This window comes from Emys orbicularis, chromosome 9, assembly GCF_028017835.1.
Source record: "Emys orbicularis isolate rEmyOrb1 chromosome 9, rEmyOrb1.hap1, whole genome shotgun sequence".
In the NCBI taxonomy this organism is placed as follows: Eukaryota; Metazoa; Chordata; order Testudines; family Emydidae; genus Emys; species Emys orbicularis.
The window spans coordinates 79,391,704-79,411,299 of record NC_088691.1 but is presented as its reverse complement, the minus strand read 5'-3'; positions in this window follow the sequence as shown (position 1 = coordinate 79,411,299).

Genomic DNA, 19,596 nt, shown 5'->3' with positions numbered 1-19,596 from the left:
CAAATGAAAGAAAACAGAATGTATTGTTGAAGCTTAAGTAACAAATTTAGGGCCCCTACCTGCAAAATAAGGAGATGAATTCTCTCTCTCAAGTACAATGACCATGAGTAATGCTCAAAAACATGCTCGGGGCAGGGGCGGTTATTCCAAACAGAAGGGGAGGTGGAAATCTACAGAATATGTAACCAAACTAGAAGGCTGCATACCCAATTGATTGCTGTGCCTTAATAGTTACAAATGCTCCATATTTTAGGGTCCAGTGGGAGTTGAGTATTCAGCACCTCCCAGGCTTGCTGAGTACCTTGCACTATTGAGTCCATAAAAGAGAGACTGTCCTATAACCTTATTATATGCCTCCATCCCTCCTAAATTGCTCAGAAAGAAGTCTCCTTTCTGCCTCCTGTTTCCTCATGTGTTGTCTGCTGCCCCCACTTAAAAAAATAAAAGAGAGAGAGGTTAACCAGACAAAGGATTTTTGCAATACAAGAGTTTGAACAGCAGGTGGTTTTTTTTTTTTTTTTTAATTATTTAGTGCAGAAGCTCCATTTTTTTTTTTTAAACTCACTTGTTCTCAGTGGTGCTGGTAAATAACATTAGAGGAAGATAGCAGACAACTTAAACCCACACATATTTCACAGGTACCACATCTAGCATATTACTGACAATCCCAGAAGACCATAGAGGGCAGAAATAGAAAAGAAAACCTGTTGCTTGGTTGGAGAAGGGGACAAATTAATTATTATTTGAACACATACAGGATGAAATCCTGGCCCTACTGAAGTCAATGGCAAAACTCCCACTGACTTCAACATCTCAAGGGTTTCACCCATAGTAAGAGATTCTCTGTCCTGAAGACTTTACTTTCTAAACTGAAGGAGAGTCAAAGGGTAGGAGGGGAAATAGAGGCATAGAGGGGGAGGAGGGCAGTGACTTGCCCAAGATAACAGAGGCAGTCAGTGGCAGAGCGTGGAATACAACGCAGGTCTCCTGCCTCCTACCCCAGTGCCCCACCCACTATGCCCCATTGCCTCCTAAAGCATATCATATAAATTGGAATTTTAATTAGATGTAATGCACACTGTAGTATGCCACAACCAAGAAATATTTTTGATATGAGCAATTAGTAAGTGTACAGATAAACTGTAAATCATTTTAATAGGATTGTTGATGAGGAAATACAGTAAGTGAAAAAAGAATGTTCTGTTTTGTTTGTGTGTGTTATAAAGATTATCTACTTTACAATATCTTTGAAATTTTAATGTAATGGATCAAAAATACAAATAAGTTTGTTTTGTATATTTTTAAAAGAGCTTTGCATGAAGTGGGCTCCATAGCAGATCCTGCTGCAGGAGCAGGACCCATATTTGTAAAATAAAGAACAAAACAAAAAGTGGTCAGTAAAAAAAGTCAATATTTTCAATACATTTTAGCTACTTGGAACCAGAGATACTCTATCACTGAGGTTCCCTGTAATGGGGTACACTCACCTAATGAGAGAGCTCCCTGGTCACCTGCTGCGTGAGCCTGCTTTTTTCTCAGTTCAGGTGGGTGTTCGGTGATTCAACCTTCTTGCCAAGTCACACACACAGTCTGTGTGAAACACAAGCAAACCCCTTTGAGGTAAAGAATCCAATAGGGCCCATCATGGTACCCTTGGTTGGTACATCTCTTCCTATAGCCCTCCCTGGGTTCAGTCCTTATCAGTCCCATAGCCTTCAAATGTCCCTCGACCCTGGTATGGGGCCATGCCCGCAGGGCTTCCTCTCTGGAGACTCTTTGCCCACTCTGGGCCTTTCTGATCCTAGCTCTCCAGCTAGGCCACTTACCAGTTCAGTTCCCCTTCTGGGATTTTAGCACAGTTCAGTATTCCGGCCACTTCTACAGTGGCTAATGAGGGGACTGGTCTGCCCACTACTACAGGTCCTAGCCCAAGGCCCCTACAAATAGTAGCCAGCCACAGCATCCCTTTAACTAAACTGCATTGCCTGGACCACTTTCCCACAGCACCTTCACGACCGCTTCACCCTTACCGGTGAAATCTTGTATTCAGTCCCAGCAGCCAGCCAGGAGCACCTTCTTGCTTCCCCAGTCCCTGCCTGCAACTGCTCTGTCCATGCTCCTATACCTCCTGCAGCCAGCCAGCCGGAACACCATTTATGCTCCTCCAGCTCCAGGCAGCAACTGACTGGCTCAAGTGAGCCCTGCAACTGAAATAAGAAAAGAAATTAATGGAGATATCCCATCTCCTAGAACTGGAAGGGACCTTTCAAGGTCATCGAGTCCAGCCCCCTGCCTTCACTAGCAGGACCAAGTACTGATTTTGCCCTAGATCCCCAAGTGGCCCCCTCAAGGATTGAACTCCCAACCCTGGGTTTAGCAGGCCAATGCTCAAACCACTGAGCTATCCCTCCCCACAAAAAAAAAAAAGTCATCAAGTCCAGCCCCCTGTCTTCCCTAGCAGGACCAAGCACTGCTTTTGCCCCCGATCCCTAAGTGGCCCCCTCAAGGATTGAACTCACAACCCTGGGTTTAGCAGGCCAATGCTCAAACCACTGAGCTATCCCTCCCCCTGCTTTTATATGGCCCTGCTGGGCCTGGATTGGCTGCTCCCTGCAGCCTCCCTCTGATTGGCTACTTCCCCCACAGCCACGGTAGGCAGCCTGGAGGACTTCTCTACTGCTCCTTTCTGGGACGGCATGTGTAGGACTGTAAGGGCTCCAGCAGGGGGCCTCTGGGCTTAATATATCCTGTCACATTCCCAAACATTCTCATAAGGTGAACCACTTAAAGAGAGTGCTCCAGGGACCACCACCTCTCCTATTCACAGTTGTGAAGACCAACACCTTCTCATTCATGATCATACATCATCCTCATCCCCTTTGCAATCACAGCAATTGTTTACTTAGAAACTATTCATGTGTTTTAGCAGTTGAAAGCAAAGGTGAGATCCAGCCTCATGTGACCAGCTCTTTCTTGCTATGGACCATCAGCAAGTGCTCTGCAAACCACTAGCAGTAAACAGGATTCAGATTGGGAACCTGTCATAACTATAAAGGGAAGGGTGACAGCCATACTGTGTACAGTACTAAAGTCCCTCCTGGTCAGAGACTCTAAAATCCTTTTACCTGTAAAGGGTTAAGAAGCTCGGGTAACCTGGCTGACACCTGACCCAGAGGACCAATAAGGGGACAAGATACTTTCAAATCTTGGGGGGGGGAAGGCTTTTGTGTGTGTCCTTTGTTTAAGGGGTTGTTCGCTCTTGGGACTGAGAGGGACCAGACATCAATCCAGGTTCTCCCCATCTTTCTAAACAAGTCTCTCTTATTTCAAAATTGTAAGTAAAAGCCAGGCAAGGCGTCTTAGATTTACTTTGTTTTCTCAGCTTGTAAATGTACCTTTTACTAGAGTGCTTTCCTTGTTTGCTATACTTTGAACCTAAGACAGAGGGGATTCCTCTGAGCTCTTTAAGTTTGATTACCCTGTAAAGTTATTTTCCATACTGATTTTGCAGAGATGATTTTTACCTTTTGCTTTAATTAAAAGCCTCCTTTTTAAGAACCTGATTGATTTCTCCTTGTTTTTAAGATCCAAAGGGGGTTTGGATCTGTATTCACCAGGAGTTGGTGAAAGGAAGGAGGGGGGAAGGGTCAATCTCTCCTTGTTTAAGATCCAAGCAGTTTGGATCTGTATTCACCAGGGAATTGGTGAAAGGTTTCTCAAGGCTTCCCAGGGAGGGAATCCATCGAGAATGGTGGCAGCGGGACCAGAGCTAAGCTGGTAGATAAGCTTAGCAGTTTTCATGCAGGCCCCTACATTTGTACCCTAAAGTTCAAAGTAGGGATACAGCCTTGACATGGTGGCACAGCGGTGGGATCGTTTTAAACCCAAAAGCCAGTAAGAGATTTTTTTTTCCTTCTAGCTGCTTGGAGAGCAGAGCTGAAGGTAGATGCATATCTTATCTCTCCTTGCCTGAAGGCAGAGGTGTTAAGTTTTTTTAACGAGGTCCTTTGTTAAGAGAACGGTTCAATAAGTGAGCAAACTTTGATCTGGTAAAGGTAATTTACAATCTGAATTGTGTTTTTTTTCTTTTTACATCCTCGGGAGTAGCTTGTTAGAAAGTCTCTGTTAACTCAGCAGCACTCAGCAGGAGCCTGAGCTAAATACATCCCAGTTTCAGTCAACTGCAGAGGGTGTGACCCAGCACAAGAAAACCAGGAAAATGACTACCAAAGAAGAAAAAGCTAAAGAGGAGGCCCACAAGAGAGCTATGGAGCTGAAAGAAAAAGAGATAGAGCTGAGAGACAAAGAAGAGAAAGCCAAAGAGGGGGCCCACAAGAGAGAGATGGAGCTGAGAGACAGAGAAGAGAAAGCCAAAGAGGGGGCCCATAAAAGAGAGATGGAGCTGAGAGAAAGAGAAGAAAAAGCCAAACAGGAGGCCCATAAAAGAGAGATGGAGCTGAAAGAAAAAGAGATGGAACTGGAAGCAGCAAGGACTAGGCAGGGTGCATCAGACCATCCTAACAACTCCTCTCCAGGTACCACTTCCCATCCCAGGAAATTCCTCACCTACAAGGCAGGCGATGATACTGAGGCCTTCTTAGAAAATTTTGAAAGGGCCTGCCTTGGATACAACATCCCTCCAACCCAGTACATGGTAGAGCTGAGGCCGCAGCTCAGTGGACCCTTAGCAGAGGTGGCGGCTGAAATGCCTAAGGAACACATGAACAGTTATGAACTTTTTAAAAACAAGGCCAGAATCAGAATGGGGCTAACACCTGAGCATGCCCGTCGGCGGTTCAGAGCCCTAAGGTGGAAACCTGATGTGTCATTTACCCGACATGCCTACCACATTGGGAAAAATTGGGATGCCTGGATATCAGGAGCAAATGTTAAATCTACGGAAGAGTTGCCCTTCCTATTGCAAATGGAGCAGTTTTTAGAGGGTGTTCCTGAGGAAATAGAAAGGTACATCCTAGATGGGAAGCCCAAAACTGTAACCGAGGCGGGGGAGATTGGAGCCAAATGGGTGGAGGTGACAGAAAAGAAAAAAGCTAGTAGCAGTTGGAGCGAATATCAGAAGGGGCAAACCGAAACAAAACCTTATCACCGGGGACAACCCAAGGCCCCACCCACATCCCAAGGGAAACCCCATACGCCTTCTCACCCCACCACACCAGTCTCCATCAACCAACATCGCCCCGGTGATACCTTAGCAGGGCGATGTTTTAAATGTAATGAACTGGGGCACATAAAGGCTCACTGCCCCAAGAACCCCAACCAATTACAGTTCATTACACCCCAATCACACCAAAGAACCCCAGACCCAGATGCCTCTCTCATACCCTCGGAGCGAAGGGAAACCTTGAGAGTGGGCGGAAAGAAGGTTATCGCTTGGAGGGACACTGGGGCACAAGTGTCAACTATCCACCAATCCCTAGTGGACCCCAAACTCATCAACCCTGAGGCTACAGTGACAATTCAACCCTTCGTGTCACAGTCTGTAACCTTGCCTACAGCCCAGTTGCATGTCCAGTACAAGGGCTGGTCAGGAATGTGGACTTTTGCAGTCTATGACAATTATCCCATTCCCATGCTGCTGGGGGAAGACTTGGCCAACCATGTGAAGCTAGCCAAGAGGGTGGGAATAGTCACCCGCAGCCAGGCTAAGCAAGCTTTCACCCCCATCCCTGTTCCTGAGCCGTTCACCAGGGCCCCGTCTGTGTTACCGGAGACCCAAAACCAGGTGGTGGAACCGGATCCCCTGCCAACGACTGCAACAGCCGTAGTGGATCCAATCCCAGAGACCCAGCCAAAGCCAGTCCCAGAACCGGAACTGGCAACGCAACCAGCACCAGAACCATTGCCAGCACCGAGTCCAGCGCTTGCAACCCCGTCTACAACTCCAATGCCAGAGGGCACCAGTCAGCCTAAACTGGCGGAAGCAGCAGATAACCCTACCCAAGAGGCTCAGCCAGAGCCTGAAATACCACATAGTGCACCAGCGGACAGCGGTTCACAGTCAATGGAAACAGCCCCAGCACCTGCATCGCTTCCAGAGGGACCAAGCCCCAGTCCACAGTCCAAGGAGGAACTGATGTCTCCAGCATCAAGGGAACAGTTCCAGGCCGAGCAGGAAGCAGATGACAGCCTTCAGAAAGCTTGGGCGGCGGCACGGAGCACCCCACCGCCTCTCAGCTCTTCTAACCGATCCCGGTTTGTTGTAGAACAAGGACTTTTATACAAGGAGACTCTTTCTGGTGGGCACCAGGAAGACTGGCATCCTCAAAGACAGTTGGTAGTTCCCACTAAGTATCGGGTAAAGCTCTTGAGCTTAGCCCATGATCATCCCAGTGGCCATTCTGGGGTGAACAGAACCAAAGACCGGTTGGGGAAGTCCTTCCACTGGGAGGGAATGGGCAAAGACGTTGCTAATTATGTCCGGTCTTGTGAGGTGTGCCAACGAGTGGGAAAGCCCCAAGACCAGGTTAAAGCCCCTCTCCAGCCACTACCCATAATTGAGGTCCCATTTCAGCGAGTAGCTGTGGATATTCTGGGTCCTTTCCCAAAGAAGACACCCAGAGGAAAGCAGTACGTACTGACTTTCATGGATTTTGCTACCCGATGGCCGGAAGCTGTACCCTTAAGCAACACCAAGACTAAAAGTGTGTGCCAGGCATTAGCAGACATTTTTGCCAGGGTAGGGTGGCCCTCCGACATACTTACAGATTCGGGAACTAATTTCCTGGCAGGGAACATGAAAAACCTGTGGAAAGCTCATGGGGTGAATCACTTGGTTGCCACCCCTCATCACCATCAAACCAATGGTCTGGTGGAGAGGTTTAATGGAACTTTGGGGGCCATGATACGTAAATTCGTAAATGAACACTCCAATGATTGGGACCTAGTGTTGCAGCAGTTGCTTTTTGCCTACAGGGCTGTACCACATCCCAGTTTAGGGTTTTCACCATTTGAACTTGTGTATGGCCGCGAGGTTAAGGGGCCATTACAGTTGGTGAAGCAGCAATGGGAGGGGTTTACGCCTTCTCCAGGAACTAACATTCTAGACTTTGTAAGCAACCTACAAAACACCCTCCGACACTCTTTAGCCCTTGCTAAAGAAAACCTAAAGGATGCTCAGGAAGAGCAAAAGGCCTGGTATGATAAACATTCCAGAGAACGGTCCTTCAAAGTAGGAGACCAAGTCATGGTCTTAAAGGCGCTCCAGGCCCATAAAATGGAAGCGTCGTGGGAAGGACCATTTACGGTCCAGGAGCGCCTAGGAGCTGTTAACTATCTCATAGCCTCCCCCACCTCCAACATAAAGCCTAAGGTATACCATGTTAATTCTCTTAAGCCCTTTTATTCTAGAGAATTAAACGTTTGCCAGTTTACAGCCCAGGAAACTGATGACGCGGAGTGGCCTGCAGGTGTCTACTATGAAGGAAAAAGGAATGGTGGCGTGGAAGAGGTAAACCTCTCCACGACCCTGGGACGTCTGCAGCGACAGCAGATAAAGGAGCTGTGCACAAGCTTTGCACCGATTTTCTCAGCCACTCCAGGGCGGACCGAACGGGCATACCACTCCATTGACACAGGTAATGCTCACCCAATTAGAACCCCACCCTACCGGGAGTCACCTCATGCCCAAGCGGCTATACAAAGGGAGATCCAGGACATGCTACAGATGGGTATAATCCGCCCCTCTACCAGTGCATGGGCATCTCCAGTGGTTCTAGTTCCCAAACCGGATGGGGAAATACGCTTTTGCGTGGACTACCGTAAGCTAAATGCTGTAACTCGTCCTGACAACTATCCAATGCCACGCACAGATGAGCTATTGGAAAAATTGGGACATGCCCAATTCATCTCTACTTTAGACTTAACCAAAGGGTACTGGCAAGTACCACTAGATGAACCCGCTAAGGAAAGGTCAGCCTTCGTCACCCAGGCAGGGGTGTATGAATTCAATGTACTTCCTTTCGGGTTGCGAAATGCACCCGCCACCTTCCAAAGACTTGTAGATGGTCTCCTAGCAGGATTGGGAGAATCTGCAGTTGCCTACCTCGATGATGTGGCCATTTTTTCTGATTCATGGACAGAACACCTGGAGCACCTGAAACAAGTCTTCGAGCGCATCCGGCAGGCAGGACTAACTGTTAAGGCTAAAAAGTGTCAAATAGGCCAAAACAGAGTGATGTACCTGGGGCACCAGGTGGGTCAAGGAACTATAAATCCCCTACAGGCCAAAGTGGATGCTATCCAAAAGTGGCCGGTTCCAAAGTCAAAGAAACAGGTCCAATCCTTCTTAGGCTTGGCCGGATATTATAGGCGATTTGTACCACACTACAGCCAAATTGCCGCCCCGCTGACAGACCTAACCAGAAAGAAACAGCCAAATGCAGTTCAGTGGACTGATAAGTGTCAAAAGGCCTTTAACCAGCTTAAGGCAACACTCATGTCTGACCCTGTGCTAAGGGCCCCAGACTTTGACAAACCGTTCCTAGTAACCACAGATGCTTCCGAGCGAGGCGTGGGAGCAGTTTTAATGCAGGAAGGACCAGATCAAGAATTCCATCCTGTCGTGTTTCTCAGCAAGAAACTGTCTGAGAGGGAAAGCCACTGGTCAATCAGCGAAAAGGAATGCTACGCCATTGTGTACGCGCTGGAAAAGCTACGCCCATATGTTTGGGGATGGCGCTTCCAACTACAAACAGACCATGCTGCGCTACAGTGGCTTCATACCGCCAAGGGGAATAACAAAAAACTTCTTCGGTGGAGTTTAGCTCTCCAAGATTTTGATTTTGAAATACAACACATTTCGGGAGCTTCTAACAAAGTGGCTGATGCACTCTCCCGGGAAAGTTTCCCAGAGTTAACTGGTTAACAATTGTTCTTGTAATGAAACATATTGTTAGTTTTTATATAATCAGTAGTATGTCTAAAGGTACATGTGTCTTGTTAACTCTGTTTTCTCCTAGAACTCCAGGAAGAAATCACAGCCAGTGTGGAACCGAACGTCCAACACTATCTGTGATTTGGGGGGCGTGTCATAACTATAAAGGGAAGGGTGACAGCCATACTGTGTACAGTACTAAAGTCCCTCCTGGTCAGAGACTCTAAAATCCTTTTACCTGTAAAGGGTTAAGAAGCTCGGGTAACCTGGCTGACACCTGACCCAGAGGACCAATAAGGGGACAAGATACTTTCAAATCTTGGGGGGGGAAAGGCTTTTGTGTGTGTCCTTTGTTTAAGGGGTTGTTCGCTCTTGGGACTGAGAGGGACCAGACATCAATCCAGGTTCTCCCCATCTTTCTAAACAAGTCTCTCTTATTTCAAAATTGTAAGTAAAAGCCAGGCAAGGCGTCTTAGATTTACTTTGTTTTCTCAGCTTGTAAATGTACCTTTTACTAGAGTGCTTTCCTTGTTTGCTATACTTTGAACCTAAGACAGAGGGGATTCCTCTGAGCTCTTTAAGTTTGATTACCCTGTAAAGTTATTTTCCATACTGATTTTGCAGAGATGATTTTTACCTTTTGCTTTAATTAAAAGCCTCCTTTTTAAGAACCTGATTGATTTCTCCTTGTTTTTAAGATCCAAAGGGGGTTTGGATCTGTATTCACCAGGAGTTGGTGAAAGGAAGGAGGGGGGAAGGGTCAATCTCTCCTTGTTTAAGATCCAAGCAGTTTGGATCTGTATTCACCAGGGAATTGGTGAAAGGTTTCTCAAGGCTTCCCAGGGAGGGAATCCATCGAGAATGGTGGCAGCGGGACCAGAGCTAAGCTGGTAGATAAGCTTAGCAGTTTTCATGCAGGCCCCTACATTTGTACCCTAAAGTTCAAAGTAGGGATACAGCCTTGACAGAACCTCTGCCTTATGTCATTTTGATATTCACATATTTTGTGATCAGAAAGCATGAAGCAATTGTATGGTGGGGGTGGGGGAAATAAAGAAAATATTTTAAAAGGTTTCAACATCATCATCGTATTTGCCTGCATGTGTGTGTGTTGGGAATGAGGTTGTAATGTTATGTATCAACATCCAGCTCTCTGGCAGACCAAACTCTGTAGTATTAACTCCAAGACATACTCAAGATCCTAGCTCCTCATCAGTGCCCACTGTGGAGGATGGCATTTTCATATGCTGTAGCCCTGATTTTCCTCTCACAACAGTCAGGAGTAACTGCAGTGAAGTCAGTGGAGTTCTACTGGTGTAAAATTGAAGTAAAAGTGTTAGGTTAAAATCTGTTTGTTATGGTTTCCCCATTCGCCATCTTGAATTTGTTGAAACAACAACTAGGTCTCCATCTTGGACACCTTCCTTCATCGAGAGTTTAGCGCCCTTTTTGCCTTTTTCAAATTAGAGCGGGAAAAGGTTAAGTCATGTAACAGCCTAGTCTGCCCAGCAACTACAGATTATTTAAGGGTAGCGTAACCGTTACTCTGGGCTGTCCATCAGAATGGCACTCAGTCTTCCACACGAGCAGCCAAGAGCTAGAGCCCAGCCAAACCAGGACTTGTTAGTGATTTCAGGTTCCATCTAGCTTTCAGCTTCAAGACTTACCTGCATGCAATCGTTACACATCTAAGAAAGAAGAGTCCGCATACCACACACAGGACGATGCCTTCAAGAACAGAAGATAGAGGAACAAGAGAACATCGGCCACTTACCTGAGCGATCACCTGTTCCAGCATTCCTGTGTTCCGGCTTCTGTTCCTGTGTTCCTGAGTTCCAGTTCCAGTCCAGGGAACTGGTCATCATTGTCTTGTCACGACGGGGTTCCTCCCTTGGATCAGCGAGAGAGATGGTACTGTGACTGCCTTTTATTGTCCCTCAGTTTCCCCTATTGTGTAAGGGTTTTGGGGCTCTGGAATTCATGTCAACAACATCATCATTAACAATCGAACTATTATTATTTGTTCTTTATTTGTTCTGGGGTCCTTGTTGTTTAAATCTTGTTGTCTAATAAACCTGTTATGTTTTCACCTTATCCTGCTTAAGTCTTTAATCACAGATTATAACCGTTGATAGATGAGGATGGGGGGGTAGAACTTGCAGACTAGCCATCTTCTGTGAAGTTAGAAAAGTAAAATCAATTTAAATCTGTCTCAGGCTAATAGATTTAAAGGAGAATCAGGTGTGTCATATTCCTGGAGTACACAACACCTTCCCATGTCATTCACTTATCTGGGTAAAGTGCTTTGAGATCTTGGGAAGAAAGTTGCTATGGAAATGCAAAGTATTATCTTTATAAAATGATTCATTTTCTAATCACAGTGGCCCTCTGTGAAAGCCTGGAGGTGAAAAGCCATTTCCCTGCTGGGGCAGCAGTGTTGACATTTCCACAGAAACTGTGGAAAGAATGCTAACTGCACATGGGCCAGTCAGTGCTGAGAACCCTCAGAGTCAAGGGAGCTGTGTTACGCCCCATGGCAAGAATTCCTCCTTCCCCGTGGAGGTGCTGCCTGTGATAGGAAACCTTTGTAATTTGACCTGACACTTACAGGTAAGAAAGAAGGAAGTTAAAAGGCAAAAGGGAGAGCATGACAGAGAGGAATCTTCCCTGAACAGTGGCTGCAGTACATGTGTACTGGGACCTGCCGGCAACCAGCAACACCAGGTGCTAATGAGGAAGAAGAGGGACAATTATAACATTTTCAGATGCATTCAACTAATTTTGGCTGCCCAAACTGAAACACCTGATTTTCTGAGGACTCACAGCTACCACTGCAGCAGAAGAAGGTGCAACATACTATAATCCAGGGGTTGGCAACCTGCGGCACGCGTGCCAAAGACAGCACGCAAGCTGATTTTTAATGGCACGCTGCCGCCTGCCGGGGTCCCGGCCCCACTCATCCCCCCCCCCCCCCCCGCGCCCACCGTTCTCTCCTGCGGGGGCAGGAGGCAGAAGCTTGGTCTTGCCGGCAGCCAAGCTTCCCCTCCCTTACTTCTTCCCCCAGCGTGGTGCTTTCCTGCCCCTCCCCCTCCCTCTTCCTGCCGCCGATCAGCTGATCGCCCTTGCGAGGGGGAGGTGGAGGGGGAGCGGAGCCACAGCGTGCTCACTGCTCCGGGGAGGAGGCAGAGAAGAGGTGGGGACGGGGCCCTGGGAGAAGAGGTGGGGACAGGGCATATCCCCTCCAGCCCTCTGCCCTGACCCCCTGAAGCCCCCCAACACACACACCCAGCCCTCTGCCCTGACCCCTGAACCCCCCAACACACACCCAGCCTTCTGCCCTGACCCCTGCACCCCCCACACACCCCCAGCCCTCTACCCTGACCCCTGCACCCCCTCACACACACCCAGCCCTCTGCCCTGACCCCTGCACCCCCTCACACACACCCAGCCCTCTGCCCTGACCCCTGCACCCCCACACACACCTCCAGCCCCCATTCTGACTCCTGCACCCCCCACAGATACCCAGCCCCCCCCACACTCCATGCCCTGACTCTTGCACCCCCCCCCCATCTCCACCCACACCCTGAGCACCAAACAGGAGCTCCTGCACCACCACCCCACATTCCCACCTGCACCCCCAGTCTGGGGTCCCAGTCATCAGCCCCGCTCAGCCGGCTGCCGGTCTGGGGTCCCAGCTGCCAGCCCCTTGCCAGCCGGGGTCCTGCAGGCCCCGCTCAGCTCGCTGCCGAACTAGGTGAACGGAACTCCAGGCCGGCAGAGGGCTGAGTGGGCTGGCGGCGTAAGATCAGCATTTTAATTTAATTTTAAATTAAGCTTCTTAAACATTTTGAAAACTTTGTTTACTTTACATACAACAATAGTTTAGTTATATAATATAGACTTATAGAGAGAGAGACCTTCTAAAAAACGTTAAAATGTATTACCGGCACGTGAAACCTTAAGTTAAAGTGAATAAGTGAAGACTCGGCACACCACTTCTGAAAGGTTGCCGACCCCTGCTATAATCTCTCTTCTTTAGCTAGCCAACTCCATAGGCCAGCGTAAAGAGAGGAGCAGAGCCATAGCCCCCATCTCCTCCCCACCTTCTTTGGAGTGACGAGAATGCCTCAGGATGCCAACAGGAAGCAGTCCCTGAACTCAGAAGAGAGCAATTGGGCCTAGCTCTTGCATGAGGATGCAAAAGGGGGGAAAAGGCCACTTCCCCCTTCTGCACCTCTGAAAGGGTCAAGCAGAAGAGGGTCCTTTGTGTGACTAAGGGTATGTCAACAGCAAAAGCTGTGCATGGGCTAGCCCACTGAGCTAGTTCAGGCTTCAGAGCTAGTAGTACAAGCCCAGCATGGACCCTAGGTATGTTCTTGGCTTGTTAGCTTGCTCTGAAGCTCTCACTCTGCTGACTTGACTGCTATTACCCACACTAGCTGGATTTAAGCTTGCTCAGGTAGACTAGCCTATACACACAACTTTTGCTGGGTAGACATACCCTAACTATAACAGAAACAATGCAAAACCTATTTTCTGTCCCTACCATCTACATTAAAACTGACCAGTATTAGGCTTCCCAGTTAGGGTCTCAGACAACCAGCCCCTTCACGTGGATTGAAAGAATATCCCACCTACTGAACATAAGAACATAAGAATGGCCATACTGGGTCAGACCAAAGGTCCATCCAGCCCAGTATCCTGTCTGCCGACAGTGACCAATGCCAGGTGTCCCAGAGGGAGTGAACCTAACAGGTAATGATCAAGTGATCTCTCTCCTGCCATCCATCTCCACCCTCTGACAAATAGCAGCTAGGGACACCATTCTTTACCCATCCTGGCTAATAGCCATTAATGGACTTAACCTCCGTGAATTTATCTAGTTCTCTTTTGTACACTGACTCAGCCCCTTTCCCTGGGCCACTAGATCTATGCCTAAATTCTATGTCTCTCACCCCTGCAAACAAGGAGAAAGCCCAGAAGTTGAAGGACAGCAATGAAGAGCCACTTATGGAAAAGATGAGATCTAAAACATACCAATCACTGTTGCATATAGCATGTTGGAATTACACACACTGGACTGGCTTGTGCTGTCAATTTTTAATCCAAACTCCCCACAGAAATCAATGAGGTGTTCTGCATAGAGAGTATAGTCTAGTAAATACACTGGGCAAAGAAGTGCTAACCAGGGATTATAAAACCATATGGATTAATCATAATAGCAGGCATTCTTCCTAAATGACATGTTTTCTAGTAATTGAAGCACACTTTTAATGAAAGGTTACCCACTGAGTGATTTATAACTTGTTTCCCTATATAACGAAAGGTGATTTATTCCACGTATCATGATACAGGGAAAAGTCCTAACTTTCCATTTATCTTCCAAGTGATTACAGTTCTTATTCTCATATAAAATACCTACCACGTGAGGGGAGAAACAATTAAAAATAAAACTAATTTGCTCCTGTAACTAACAGGAACAACTTAGCTATTACTGATTGTTATAAATAACAGATGGTACAAGGTGGGGAAAACAGATTCCTCTTTACATTTTACTGCTGCAGACATTATGAAAAACCCTTAAAACACTAATTCATTGCTCCTGGCATCTGTTAATGTTAAAGTAGTTCTGACTTCACTAGCCAGGGTTTATTTATTACCCCTAATAATCCACCTGCCTAGGAATTAACTCTGCAGCTTCTTAGCTGCAAAATTTCTATGATGTAAGCTTCATATTGAAACATATGTATTCAAAATTAATACATACCATGGCTATATACATGGACAAGATGACCTAATAGATCTCTGCTATCTCAGTTTCAATGATTTTGTGAACTGAGCTGAACTTTTTTTAGGCACCCAATTTAAGGATGTGACTGGCACACAAAAATGTAATGACTTTCATTAGCCTGCTACATCTAAAGAATTTTTCCCTTCTACCCATTGGACGATGCTGCCTTTAGAACACTAGACCTGGAGTCAGAAGACCTGCCATTGGCTCAATAAGTGACCTTGGATAGGTCATATAACCTCTCCATCTTGAAGATGGCGACAATGACGCAGCCTTCTTTGTAAAGCACTTTAAGATCTATCTACAGATGGAATGTATTATTTTAGTGCTAATATTAGTATTCAAACAATTCAAGGCAGGCAAACTGAAAAATGTATAGCAGGATGGGGATTTTTTTAGAATAAAGAAACATGTTGCGCCTGAAATTCTCTAAACAACATATACTGAGGGAGGCGGGGGCAGCAATTATGCAAAATCCCCACATACCTTGGCTGTATGGTGATGTACAATATATATCATTGCTCCTATAAAACGTTTTTGGTACATTTTCTTTTAATGTGACAACATTTTTTAAAAATTATACAAATACTGGGCTAAATCTTGCTCAACTACACTCGTATATCTAGAATAACTCCACTGACTTCAATGGAATTACTCTGGATTTACACCAGTGTAAATGAGGACAAAATCTGGCCCAAAGTGTAAAAACACTTTAAATACACTTTCTCACACCCACCCAGACATGCACACACTGAAATATAATTCCTGTTTATATTTATGTTTAGGTAAATGATTTTTTCAGAATCTTTTGACTCCTAGAGTTTGCAGGTTCTGCTTGAAGAACAACATGTGCAGTTCAGTTGACACAGAGCTGTGTGAGCAGGTGCCTTTCATAATATGTTCAAAACAAAGCCCAAACACTGTTGCCTTACTAATATAAGAAAGTTCAGCTCATGCCATCCCCCAGGAGGGCTCCTACCTCAGGACTGCTCAGCCCACACCCTAGATTCTTCCTTTCTAAACAACCACATCCCCTATATCTAGGTGAGTGATGAGACACCTGTCTCAGTGAATCAGCAGAACCCACTTAACCATTTGGAAACCAAAGTTTGAAATGTAGGACTAATACAGTTCCACTGAACATGAGGGTGGTTGGTGTCACAACTGGGATGAGGGCAGTGGTCAAAGCAGCACTTGGGTATCGGGAGGTCAGAGTCTGAGACAAGCCAGAGGGCAAACTGAGAGTCAGACATCAGGAGGCAGGCATGATCAGGTTACTGGTGGGGTCAGAGTGCAAGAGTACATCTACACAGCAGCTAGACACCCAGGCCTGGCCCATGCCAGCCAACTGAGGCTCATGGGGCTCAGGCTGCGGGGCTGTTTCATTGCTGTGTAGATATCTGGGCTCGAGCTGGAGCCCAGGGTCTTGGACCCTGCGAGGTGGGAAGGTCCCAGAACTTGGGTTCCAGCCTGACCCCAGAAGTCTACACAGTAATGAAACAGCTCCGCAGCCTCAGCCCCATGAACCCGAGTCGGCTGGCATGGGCCAGCCTCAGGTTTTTCTCTGCTGCATAGACATACCCCGAGACAGGCTAGAGAGTGAAGTGAGAGTCAGGTAACAGGAGGCAGATAGGATAAGGTTACCAGGAAATCGGGGTTGGGCACCAGGTTACAGACAGCAATTGAACAGCAAAGTTGAGGACAAACCAGGGACAGAAGCCAGAGTCTATCACAAGCATGGTCTAGAGCAGAGACAGGCAGGCAGTCTGTGTGGTTGCTCCGACAGCTCCCCTCTATGGCTTCCTGGTTTAAGTACTGGTATCGGCCACAAAGGAGGCTGTCAGGGGCCGCCACTCAGGTCCTGCTGGGCGGTACTTCCTGCCAAGCCCAGCCTCCAGTGTCCTCCCTTAGGAGCCTGCCCTAAGTCTCCTGAGGTAATGTGGAGGTGTCAGTGGCCCAGAATCCCTATAATCCCAGGTTTCAGACCTGCAGGTTCTAACAGTGGAGGGTGAGGAGGGAGCCCTGGATAAGCAGAGCAGGACATTTCATGAGCCCCATGTGTCACAAAGCACTACTTCAAACCTGAACTTTCTCTAGGGTATGGGTGGCAACCCCACAAACTACATGGATCCACTAGCCTAAAATCCTTGAGTGGAGGTGCACTCAAGTACTGAGCAAGGAGTGGCTGGATACTGGGTTGAGGTAAAGGAGTCCATGTCTCTCCATAGGTTTTTTCCATACTTGGGCTTTGCCCAGAGGACCAGAATCTGGCCTAAAGGGTGGTGATACTACACATAGGTGAGCTCTCCCATTCCTTTCTATGTGTCTGAATATATCATGACTACCAGTATCAAGTAAATCAGGGGTAGGCAACCTATGGCACGTGTGCCGAAGGCGGCATGCGAGCTGATTTTCAGTGGCACTCACGCAGCCCGGGTCCTGGCCACCGATCCGGGGGGCTCTGCATTTTAATTTAATTTTAAATGAAGCTTCTTAAACATTTTTAAAACCTTATTTACTTTACATACAACAATAGTTTAGTTATATATTATAGACTTAGAGGAAGAGACCTTCTAAAAACATTAAAATGTATTACTGGCACGCGAAACCTTAAATTAGAGTGAATAAATGAAGACTCGGCACACCACTTCTGAAAGGTTGCCGACCCCTGAAGTAAATGTTACTAACCATCCATTTCAGTGGAGCAAAACATGTTCTGAACTTTGCTGGGGACATCTATACTGGCCTTTTATAAGGAAGAGATAACTAGTAAGCACATTTAGTGAAGCGATAACGTTATTCTTCATTAAAAACTCCAGGCTAATGGACGATGCTCAACTTCACAACAAAACCTCTAATATTTCACCTAATGTTTCTAAGTGGGTATGATGTACTCAATAGCACTTTGAATGGTGTAATGGAGAGAGTTCAGTAACAATGGCTAATTCCTCAGAACCTAACCTTTTTCAAAAGGAATCAGCTTTCAGATGCTGGAAAAGCTTCTTCTTAGATGTCTCTACTTTAACTTTTGTTAAAAATAGTCTTCTACAATGTCTCATGATGGGCAGTGTGTGCATTATGTCGTCTAAAAAATGCCTGCATCCACTGAGCACGGCCTCTCAGACAAGTTTTGATGTGTCACAAAAAGGGGTGTGTACAATATGGTGGAATGCTGTAGGGTATCAAAGTACAATAGTCATTATAGTGCACATAAGAAGCCATTACACTTGACTGTTATGGTTCCTTGATGAAGGCTATCTTACAAACCAAGAGCAACTGTAAGAGGGGGGCATACATAAAAACAAAATAACAAGAAATTTTTGTTGTAGAAACTGTTGATTAAGTGTCAGCCTCTTCATACCAACATCTCTTTTACATTATTTTGATACATTTCATTGGTCATTTAAACACTGAATAAAACAATAACACAAATAAACTGGCCTATAATACATCCTAGAAGTGATAAAGTCAGTCTCTAGGGCAGATCCACTTTTTATTTATTTATTAAGACCAGGGTCGATAGTGCAGGTTATAGAGAAAGACGAATATTAAAATGTTCAGAACCTTTAGGAGGGAGGGGTTAGGATAAAAGATTGTTCTGTTCCTTTACCTGATATGAGCTTAGATTGTCCCTTCCTGACCAAACCCCACAGGAAAGGGTTAAGGGAGAGAAAAACTTTGCAAGGATCTCCTCACAATGTTGCTCCCAGATCGTTCTGGGGGGGGGGCTGGCAGGGATTACTATAAATTATTATTTGTATTGCAGTAGCAATTAGAAGCCCCAGTCAGGATCAGGACCTGCTTGTGTTAGCACTGTACAAAGACAGAGGAAGACACAAAGCAGGGGAATCCTCTTCCCTTTGCTGAATGGCCATGGGTCTGCTTCACAGACCCCTTGGAATCAACAGCAAACAAGAGCTATCCATGTATGGCTCTTGTGCCTTTCACTAGCTCTAAGGGCTGGGCATTCCCACCCTTTCAGTGGCCTCTCCCTACATTTAAACATCCCTGTGATTATTGACCCGTTGTTTCTGGCTTGTTAGGTAATTGCTCATATTGGACTCAGTCTTACAAGCCCATTGTGGTTGGGGCTCCCACTGAGTCCAATAGGAGTTGTGCAAATATATACATCTCATGGGACTGGGCCCATTGTATATATCAAAACTGAAAAACAGGGGAGTCACTATTAATTTGTATGAGAAAAATCAGCTATGAGCACAGGAAATGCCAAACCACCACCTAGAAGGATTTATGCTGTCAGCAGCTGAGATTTACACAGATCTTATTATTGATGCCTTAAGCTAAAGTAATTTATTCACCTTCTTTGATTAATTATTCATTTTTTATTATGCATAGCAGACTTGGAAGGTTAAGGAGAAAGGGTGTGCACTAGTCAGTGTCAGGGCTTTGGCTCATGCTGCTGCCTGGCTTTCACAAAGCTAAATCACATGGCCCTCTACCTACCACAGAGTGCCCAAAACACAGCAGAATCACCCCACTTCCACTGCACCAGGGACAGGCAGGGAATGTGAGGCCTACTTTGTACCATCGAACGGTGGGGCACCTCTGTAGGGGAGAAGTGGGGGGAAACCTGAGGCAGAGACAGGAGCAGTGGATCTGAAAGAAAAACTCTCCTGATCCCTCGGTCAGTTTTAGAGTTACTCTCCCAGACAGAGTCTAATTAGGGCTTGTCTTCACCACAAAATCTAGTCATGACGGAACAAGACCTTGAAGGGTCAAGCTAATACATGCAATGCTGACATGACTTTGCAGTTGGTGTAGACGAGGGCAAGTGGTGGTGGAGGGAACATAGATTACTTTAAGCTACCTTTGCTCCCTCTAATATCGGAGAGTAACCCCCAGTAAAATGTAAAGCAGCCTCAAGGAGTTGCACTCTGGCCACATGCCCTCT